The 10,997-nt window shown below is 41.6% G+C and overlaps 1 pseudogene; it reads left to right on the top strand.

The window, feature by feature from the left end:
• Positions 1–19: 19 nt before the first annotated feature.
• Positions 20–2,000, top strand: LOC119330449 (annotated as a pseudogene).
• The last annotated feature ends 8,997 nt before the right edge of the window (positions 2,001–10,997 follow it).

Raw genomic sequence — 10,997 nt, 5'->3', positions numbered from 1 at the left:
CCTATATTCAAGTCTTTCCATGGAGAAGGTACAAGTTTTCATCGTCGGAGCAGGTCCATCTAGGCTTGCCACGACAGCATGCCTAAGCAAACTCTCTATACCATATACCATCGCTGAGCGTGAAGATTGTATTGTGTCATTGTGGCACAGACACACATATGATTGCCTCCAGCTCCACATCCCCAAAGAGTTTTGTGAGCTACCCACATGGCATACCCAAATGATTTGCCTACCTACCTTTCCAGAGATCAGTTTTAAAGGTATATGGAGGATTATGTCAAGCACTTAAATATATCCCCAAAGTTTAACACATCAGCTGAGTCATGCATGTATGGTGAGGTGAGGAAATGTTGGGTTGTGATGACGCATAACAAAGTGGATGTCCCAATTATTTATGCATCCAAGTTCTTAGTTTTAGCAACAAGTGAAAATGTTGTGGGATATGTTCCAGAGATCGTTGGCCTACAAAGCTTTCCTGGTGAAACAATCCACTCATCAAGTTACAAGTCCGGAAATGATTATGTTGGGAAAAGCGTGCTTATTGTTGGATGTGGGAACTCTGGCTTGGAGATTGCCCATGATCTTGCAGTGCACGGAGCTAACACTTCCATCATTATCCGTAGTCCGGTACGTACATACATTTAACGATCCCACTTCTACTATTTTCTTTGTTTTTCTGAGAAAAATCCTGGTTGACATTCTATTAAAGATGTTCTTACATTGGTAATTGTGAAGTTGCATGTTATGACAAAGGAGTTGATCCATGTGGGCATGGTACTCTCAACGTGGCACCTTCCACTGAAGCTTGTAGATTTTATTCTCATGATCCTCGCATATGTATTATTTGGTGATTTATCAAAGTAAGGAATTGTGAGGCCTAATATTGGCCCACTCACGCTAAAAGCAAAAAACTGATCGGTCCGCTGTCATAGACACCGGCACCACTGAGCTAATAAAAAATGGTGATATCAAGGTGAGAGCAAAATCATGCCTATAAATATAAATATATACATACCATATGGCGAATGTGATAGACTGATTTAAAAATATTTTTTATGGTAGGTATTCGGTCCAATATCTTGCATTCAAGCAAATCTCGTAGAGTTTGCGGATGGGAATGAGAGATACTATTACGCCATTGTGTTTGCCACAGGTTACAAAAGCACTGCTAATATGTGGCTCAAGGTATATAGACATTTATTATTATTTATATATAACATCATAGTAATATGAATATCATATGATTGTAGAAGTCAACCAAATTCCTTGCATAAAGGAACAATCGGTTTCAACTTATAGTTATGCTAGTACACGGGTATGTGCACAACACGTGCACATTTCGGTTCATGGATACAAAGCTTGCTTGCTTCAAGCACTGCACCTTGGCATGTAAAGCTTCATCAAGTCCATTGTTGTAGCCGTTCAGTTTTGTATGTAAAGCTTTAGATTCTTAGAATTAGTATCTTACACTACAACCAGCTTAAAGAAACTCCACCAGAACTTCCAACTCTGTCTACCAGTGTGTGTGCCATGACCAGCTACATGCATGAATGGATTACAATTGACGAGTGAACTTTACCTACATTGGCATATAGTGATGATTCTAGAAATCAGTAGTACCTTTGCTGGAATTGTAGCCCGTACTGTAGCTGCAAATCCCATCATTTTGAGCCATACCATGGACTCCGTCAATGCTTTTTTGTGGTGAGATTCAAACGTTTTAAACTTGTACACTATATATAGTAGTATAGAAATTTTCTCCAAACATTGTATAACATTTTTAAAAATAATCTTATAAAATATTTTTATAAATGTAGAACGACATGAGTATGCTAAGTAGTGATGGCATACCCAGAAATGACTTCCCCAACCATTGGAAAGGTGCAAATGGACTCTATTGCATCGGATTTGGAAGGAGGGGATTGGCCGGTATTGCACATGATGCCAATATCGTTGCAAGTGACATCCATGCCAACATGGAAATGGCATATTTTAATTAGGCTCTCCTAGTACTTCATCACATTTTCTAGATCATTCATCTTGAAAAATGATCTTTGAAAATGTCATAGCTTGGTTTGTTGTTAAGTGTTTATTTGGGTGAAGTTGATTTTATTGAAAGGGACGCAGTAATGTATTATGCTTGAAGTATTGTATTGTACTTTTATTATGCCAACTTCTTGTGTGGGGCTGCTATCATGTTGACATGTGTTCACTAATTCAAATGTCTTCAGAGATTTGTTCTGTGTTGATTCAAATATATGCAAAATCTTAATAATGTTGTTTGACGAAGCTTATTAACCTCTAGAGGAACTAGTACCAACCACACATAACAAGAAACAACAAACTAGTAACTCATAAGAGTGGATTTATTTAAAGACAACCTATTTTGTTGCACTCACCATAAAAATTCTCCTCAAAATACCCAAAGAGAAGTAAGAAGAAACTAATCACCATATTGTTTGGTACTTTCCCTATGATAACACGAGGTCATCTTGGGAAGTATCTCAGTTTTCCGTGGAATATGAGCTACATGGCCGGTTTCAAGAAATTCTGTGATAGTCTATAAGTCTACATATCACCCATGTTTTTTGTTCTGAGCCTTGTCTGATATGAGCTCTGTTGCATAATTTTATTTGAAACTACATTCAAAGTAATATTAATAAAGAATTACAATAATACTTCTTAGAAAAAGGTGGTATTGTACTATTGAAACACATGTTTCTATCATTACCTAGCTTAAAGAAAATATTTCTTCTGGTTTGACCACTCCCCTTGTCCAGAATTGTGCTCCTTGCCTTCAGTTTGCAGCATACCGTGAGGCGTCTCCAACGTTAGGCTTTGAGTAGCTTTGTTGGTTCAAGTGCAGTGTCGATTCTTCTCCTATTTTGTAATCCATTTTGAGCAGAGTGGCTGCCGTTTGGAAACAACCTTTTTTTGTGCACGGCTAGACAGTCCACGCACACGGCGGTACACAACATCATCTGCCCAGCTAGTACTGAAATTGAAATGATAGCTTCTGTCACTAGTACCATGACAGGTACAGAGATTGCATTCCTATCTGTCATGCTGAATGTTGTAAACCTACCGTGTGTGACCTTACCTCATTAGAATCGGAAGAAACAAAACATCACAAACAAATGCAAGTCATCTGGTAATTAAGAGCACATATCATTACAGTATGAACTGCGGCTTCATTTTTCCTATAAAAGGACTTGTAATCCCTTCGTTGTAATCTACCACTCATAAAATACCCCTGTAGTCCAAACCAGGACCCCTACCACATATAAGGTAGAACCTCTACCACCCATAGTACACCACTATCACAGTAGTTTGGGCTAACAATGACGGCGACACAAGGGATGTCGGCAACGGTGGCGTCGGTGGCCATCAGCACATGCACCTGCCATAGGCTCTGCTCCACCGTCACGTTCACCAGTAGCCGTGTTAGATGCGACACTGGCCTCTCCGACAGGGCTGCCACCGGGTGGCCTAGCAGCGCCTCTACCGTGGCTGGCATGTGCACAAAGCTCCTCATGGCCGGCCGAGATGATAGAGTGTTGGGGAACGTTGCATGGAAAACAAAAATTTTCTACGCACATGCAATGATCTATCCATGGAGATGCATAGCAACGAGGGGGAAGAGTGTGTCTACGTACCCTAGTAGACCGTAAGCGGAAGCGTTTCACAACGCGGTTGATGTAGTAGAACTTTCTTCGCGCTCCACCGTTCGAGTACCGAACGTACGACATCTCCGAGTTCTGCACACCTTCAGCTCGGTGACGTCCCTCGCCTTCTTGATCCAGCAAGACATGGAGGTAGTAGATGAGTACCGTCAGCACGACGGTGTGGTGACAGTGATGGTGAAGTGATCCTCGCAGGGCTTCACCTAAGCACCGCGAAAATATGACCGGGGGTGTAAACTATGAGGGGGGCGCCGCACACGGCTAGGCAATTGTCTGGTCTGTGCTAGGCGCCCCCTCTCCACATATATATAGGCGGGAGGGAGGGAGGAGCAGCCATAGGAGGTGCCCAAGTAGGAGGAATCCTACTTGGAGTCCCTCCCAAGCCGCGCGTGTCCCCTGCCATATATAACCGAGCGGGAAGAAAAGAGGGGGGGGAGGGAAGGAAGTCGGAATCCTAATCCACACTTTCCTTGCCCTCCCCTCTTTCCTTCTCCTCCTCATAGGGCTGGCCTTTGTAGGGGTGCAACTACCCGGTACCCTCCGGAACACTTCTGGTGTCCGAATACCATCGTCCTATATATATATATATATATATATATATATATATATATATATATATATATATATAAATCTTTACCTCTCGACCATTTCGAGACTCCTCATCATGTTCTTGGTCTCATCCGAGACTTAGAACAACATTCGGTCACCAAATCACATAACTCATATAATACTATATCGTAAATGAACGTTAAGCGTGCGGACCCTACGGGTTCGAGAACTATGTAGACTGAAGGAAATATGCCCTAGAGGCAATAATAAAGTTATTATTTATTTCCTTATATCATGATAAATGTTTATTATTCATGCTAGAATTGTTTTAACTGGAAACTTAGTACATGTGTGAATACATAGACAAACAGAGTGTCACTTGTATGCCTCTACTTGACTAGCTCGTTGAATCAAAGATGGTTAAGTTTCCTAGCCATAGACATGAGTTGTCATTTGATTAACGGGATCACATCATTAGAGAATGATGTGATTGACTCGACCCATTCCATTAGCTTAGCACGATGATCGTTTAGTTTGTTACTACTGCTTTCTTCATGACTTAGACATGTTCCTCTGACTATGAGATTATGCAACTCCTGAATACCAGAGGAACACTTTGTGTGCTACCAAACATCACAACATAACTGGGTGATTGTAAAGGTGCTCTACAGGTTTCTTTGATGGTACTTGTTGAGTTGGCATAGATCGAGATTAGGATTTGTCACTCCGATTGTCGGAGAGGTATCTCTGGGCCCTCTCGGTAATGCACATCACTATAAGCCTTGCAAGCAATGCAACTAATGAGTTAGTTGCGGGATGATGTATTACGGAACGAGTAAAGAGACTTGCCGATAACGAGATTGAACTAGTTATTGAGATACCGACGATCGAATCTCGGGCAAGTAACATATCGATGACAAAGGGAACAACATATGTTGTTATGCGGTTTGACCGATAAAGATCTTCGTAGAATATGTAGGAACCAATATGAGCATCTAGGTTGCGCTATTGGTTATTGACCAGAGACGAGTCTCGGTCATGTCTACATAGTTCTCGAACCCATAGGGTCCGCATGCTTAACGTTCGGTGACGATCGTTAATATGAGCTCATGTGTTTTGATATACCGAAGGTAGTTCGGAGTCCCGGATGAGATCGGGGACATGACGAGGAATCTCAAAATGGTCGAGACGTAGAGATGGATATATTAGACGACTATATTCAGACATCGGAAAGGTTCCGAGTGATTCGGGTATTTTTCGGATTACCAGAGAGTTACGGGAATTCACCAGGGACTATATGGGCCTTATTGGGCTTCAGGGGAAAGAGAGAGGGGAGGCCGCGCGCGCCCCCAAGGCTTAGTCCGAATTGGACTAGGGGGAGGGGCGGCCCCCCTCTTTCCTGCTCTTCTCTTTTCCCTTTCCTTCTCTCCTACTCCTACTACATGGAAGGGGGGGGGGAATCCTACTCCCAATGGGAGTAGGACTCCCCTTTGGGTGCGCCTAGGAGGGCTGGCCTCTCCCCCTTCTCCACTCCTTTATATACGTGGCCAGGGGGCACCCCATAGACACACAAGTTGATCAGTTGATCTTTTAGCCGTGTGCGGTGCCCCCTCCACCATAATCCACCTCGGTCGTATCGTATCGGTGCTTAGGCGAAGCCCTGCGTCGGTAGCATCATCATCACCGTCATCACGCCGTCGTGCTGACAGAACTCTCCCTCGAAGCTCTACTGGATCGGAGTTCGTGGGACGTCACCGAGCAGAACGTGTGCTGAGCTCGGAGGTGTCGTACGTTCGGTACTTGGATCGGTCGGATCGTGAAGACGTACGACTACATCAATCGCATTCTCATAACGCTTCCGCTTATGGTCTACAAGGGTACATAGACGATACTCTCCCCTCTTGTTGCTATTCATCACCATGATCTTGCGTGTGCGTAGGAAAATTTTGAAATTACTACGTTCCCCAACAGTGGCATCCGAGCCAGTTTTATGCGTAGATGTTATATGCACGAGTAGAACACAAGTGAGTTGTGGGCGATACAAGTCATACTGCTTACTAGCATGTCATACTTTGGTTCGACGGTATTGTTGGATGAAGCGGCCCGGACCGACATTACGCGTACGCTTACGCGAGACTGGTTCTACCGACGTGCTTCGCACACAGGTGGCTAGCGGGTGTCAGTTTCTTCAACTTTAGTTGAACCGAGTGTGACTACGGCCGGTCCTTGTTGAAGGTTAAAACATCACTAACTTGACGAAATATCGTTGTGGTTTTGATGCGTAGGTAAGAACGGTTCTTGCTCATCCCGTAGAAGCCACGTAAAACTTGTAACAACAAAGTAGAGGACGTCTAACTTGTATTTGCAGGGCATGTTATGATACGATATGGTCAAAGCATGATGCTATATTTTATTGTATGAGATGATCATGTTTTGTAACAGTGTTATCGGCAACTGGCAGGAGCCATATGGTTGTCGCTTTATTGTATGCAATGCAATCGCCCTGTAATTGCTTTACTTTATCACTAAGCGGTAGCGATAGTCGTAGAAGCAATAGTTGGTGAGACGACAACGATGCTACGATGGACATCAAGGTGTCGCGCTGGTGACGATGGTGATCATGGCGGTGCTTTGGAGATGGAGATCAAAGGCAGAAGATGATGATGGCCATATCATTTCATTTATATTGATTGCATGTGATGTTTATCTTTTATGCATCTTATTCTGCTTTGATTGACGGTAGCATTATAAGATGATCTCTCACTAAATTTCAAGGTACAAGTGTTCTCCCTGAGTATGCACTGTTGCCAAAGTTCGTCGTGCCGGGACACCACGTGATGATCAGGTGTGATAAGCTCTACGTTCATATACAACGGGTGCAAGCCAGTTTTGCACACGCAGAAATACTCAGGTTAAACTTAACGAGCCTAGCATATGAAGATATGGCCTCGGAACACTGAGACCGAAAGGTCGAGCGTGAATCATATAGTAGATATGATCAACATAGTGATGTTCACCATTGAAAACTACTCCATCTCACGTGATGATCAGACATGGTTTAGTTGATATGGATCACGTGATCACTTAGATGATTAGAGGGATGTCTATCTAAGTGTGAGTTCTTAAGTAATTTGATTAATTGAACTTTAATTTATCATGAACTTAGTCCTGGTAGTATTAGCATATATATGTTGTAGATCAATAGCTCGCGTTTAGCTCCCCTAGTTTTATTTTTGATATGTTCCTAGAGAAAACTTAGAAAGATGTTAGTAGCAATGATGCGGATTGGATCCGTGATCTGAGGATTATCCTCATTGCTGCATATAAGAATTATGTCCTTGATGCACCGCTAGGTGACAGACTGATTGCAAGAGAAGATGCAAGCGTTATGAACGTTTGACAAGCTTGATATGATGACTACTTGATAGTTTAGTGCACCATGCTTTACGGCTTAGAATCAGAGCATATGAGATGTTCCAAGAGTTGAAATTAGTATTTCAGACTCATGCCCATGTCGAAAGGTTTGAGACCTTTGACAAACACTTTGCCTACGAGATGGAGGAGAATAGCTCAGCTAGTGAGCATGTGGTCAGAATGCCTAAGTACTATAATCACTTGAATCAAGTGGGAGTTAATCTTCCAGATAAGATAGTGATTGACAGAGTTCTCTAGTCACTATCACCAAATTACTAGAACTTCATGATGAACTATAATATGCAAGGGATAACGGAAACGATTCCCAAGCTCTTCGTGATGCTGAAATCGACGAAGGTAGAAATCAAGAAAAGCATCAAGTGTTGATGGTTGACAAGACCACTAGTTTCAAGAAAAGGGCAAAGGGAAGAAGGGGAACTTCAAGAAGAATGGCAAGCAAGTTGCTGCTCAAGTGAATAAGCCCAAGTCCAGACCTAAGCCTGAGACTAGGTGCTTCTACTGCAAAGGGACTGGTCACTGGAAGCAGAACTGCCCCAAGTATTTGGCGGATAAGAAGGATGGCAAAGTGAACAAAGGTATATTTGTTATACATGTTATTGATGTGTACTTTACTAGTGTTTATAGCAACCCCTCAGTATTTGATACTAGTTCAGTTACTAGGATTAGTAACTCGAAACAGGAGTTGCAGAATGAACAGAGACTAGTTAAGGGTGAAGTGATGATGTGTGTTGGAAATTGTTCCAAGATTGATATGATCATCATCACACACTCCCTATACTTTCGGGATTAGTGTTGAACCTAAATAAATGTTATTTGGTGTTTGCGTTAAGCATGAATATGATTTGATCATGTTTATTGCAATATGCTTATTCATTTAAAGTCAGAGAATAATTGTTGTTCTGTTTACATGAATAAAACCTTCAATGGTCATACACCCAAGGTGAATAGTTTACTCAATCTCGATCATAGTGATACACATATTCATAATATTGAAGGCAAAAGATGCAAAGTTAATAATGATAGTGCAAGTTATTTGTGGCACTGTTGTTTAGGTCATATTGGTGTAAAGCACATGAAGAAAATCCATGCCGATGGGCTTTTGGAATCACTTGATTATGAATCAGTTGATGATTGCGAACCATGCCTCATGGGCAAGATGACTAAGACTCCGTTCTCCGGAACAATGGAGTGAGCAACAGACTTGTTGGAAATAATACATACTGATGTATGCAGTCTGATGAGTGTTGAGGCTCGCAGCAGGTATCGTTATTTTCCGACCTTCACAAATGATTTGAGTAAGATATGGGTATATCTTCTTGATGAAACATAAATCTAAAACATTTGAAAAGTTCAAAGAATTTCGGAGTGAAGTGGAAAATCATCGTAACAAGAAAATAAAGTTTCTATGATCTGATCGTGGAGGAGAATATTTGAGTTACGAGTTTGGTCTTCATTTGAAACAATGCGGAATAGTTTCGCAACTCATGCCACCTGGAACACCACAGCATAATGGTGTGTCCGAACATCGTAGCCGTACTTTATTAGATATAGTGCAACCTATGATGTCGCTTAACGATTTACCATTATCGTTTTGGGGTTATGCATTAGAGACAGCTGCATTCACGTTAAATAGGGCACCATCTAAATCCGTTGAGACAACACCATATGAACCGTGGTTTGGCAAGAAACCAAAGTTGTCGTTTCTTAAAATTTGGGGTTGCGATGCTTATGTGAAAAAGTTTCATCCTGATAAGCTCAAACCCAAATAGGAGAAATGTGTCTTCATAGGATACCCAAAGGAGATTGTTGGGTACACCTTCTATCACAGATCCGAAGGCAAGACCTTCATTGCTAAGAATGGATCCTTTCTAGAGAAGGAGTTTCTCTCGAAAGAAGTGAGTGGGAGGAAAGTAGAACTTGACAAGGTAACTGTACCTGCTCCATTATTGGAAAATAGTTCATCTCAAAAATCTGTTCCCGTGACTCCTACACCAATAAGTGAGGAAGCTAATGATGATGATCATGTAACTTCAGATCAAGTTACTACCGAACCTCGTAGGTTAACCAGAGTGAGATCCACACTAGAGTGGTACGGTAATCCTATTCTAGAGGTCATGTTACTTGACCATGACGAACCTACGAACTATGAGGAAGCAATGATGAGCCCAGATTCTGCAAAATGGCTTGAGGCCATGAAATCTGAGTTGGGATCCATGTATGAGAAAGTATGGACTTTGATTGACTTGCCGATGGTCGGTAAGTCATTAAGAATAAATGGATCTTCAATAGGAAGACGGACGTTGATAGTAGTGTCACTATCTACAACGCTCGAATTGTCGCAAAATGTTTTCGACAAGTTCAAGGTGTTGACTACGATGAGATTTTCTCACTCGTATCGATGCTCAAAAGTCTGTCCGAATCATGTTAGCAGTTGCCGCATTTTATGAAATCTGGCAAATGGATGTCAAAACTGCATTCCTTAATGGATTTCTTAAAGAAGAGTTGTATATGATGCAACCCGAAGGTTTTGTCGATACTAAAGGTGCTAACAAAGTGAGCAAGCTCCAGCGATCCATCTATGGACTGGTGCAAGCATCTCGGAGTTGGAATATATGCTTTGATAAAGTGATCAAAGCATATAGTTTTATACAGACTTGCAGTGAAGCCTATATTTACAAGAAAGTGAGTGGGAGCACTACAACATTTCTGATAAGTATATGTGAATGACATATTGTTGATCGGAAATAATGTAGAATTTTCTGGAAAGCATAAAGGAGTGTTTGAAAAGAGTTTTTCAAAGAAAGACCTCGATGAAGCTGCTTACACATTGATCATCAAGATATATAGAGATAGAACAAGATGCTTGATAAGTTTTTTCAATGAGTACATACCTTGACAAGATTTTGAAGTAGTTCAAAATGAAACAGTCAAAGAAGGAGTTCTGGCCTGTGTTGCAAGGTGTGAAGTTGAGTAAAGACTCAAAACCCGACCACAGCAGAAAATAGTAAGAGAATGAAAAGTCATTCCCTATGCCTCAGTCATAGGTTCTATAAAGTATGTTATGTTGTTTACCAGTCCTATTGTACACCTTAGCATGATTCTGGCAAGGGAGTACAATAGTGATCTAGGAGTAGGTCACTGGACAGCGGTTAAAAATTATCCTTAGAGGACTAAGGAAATATTTCTCAGTTATGGAGGTGATAAAAGAGTTCATCGTAAAGAGTTACGTCGATGCAAGCTTTTTACTTCGATGTAGATGACTCTAAGTCTTGATCTGGATACATATTGAAAGTGGGAGCAATTAGCTAGAGTAGCTCCGTGCAGAGCATT

This window comes from Triticum dicoccoides, chromosome 7A, assembly GCF_002162155.2.
Source record: "Triticum dicoccoides isolate Atlit2015 ecotype Zavitan chromosome 7A, WEW_v2.0, whole genome shotgun sequence".
Taxonomy (NCBI): domain Eukaryota; kingdom Viridiplantae; phylum Streptophyta; class Magnoliopsida; order Poales; family Poaceae; genus Triticum; species Triticum dicoccoides.
This window is presented reverse-complemented; position numbering and strand designations above follow the sequence as displayed.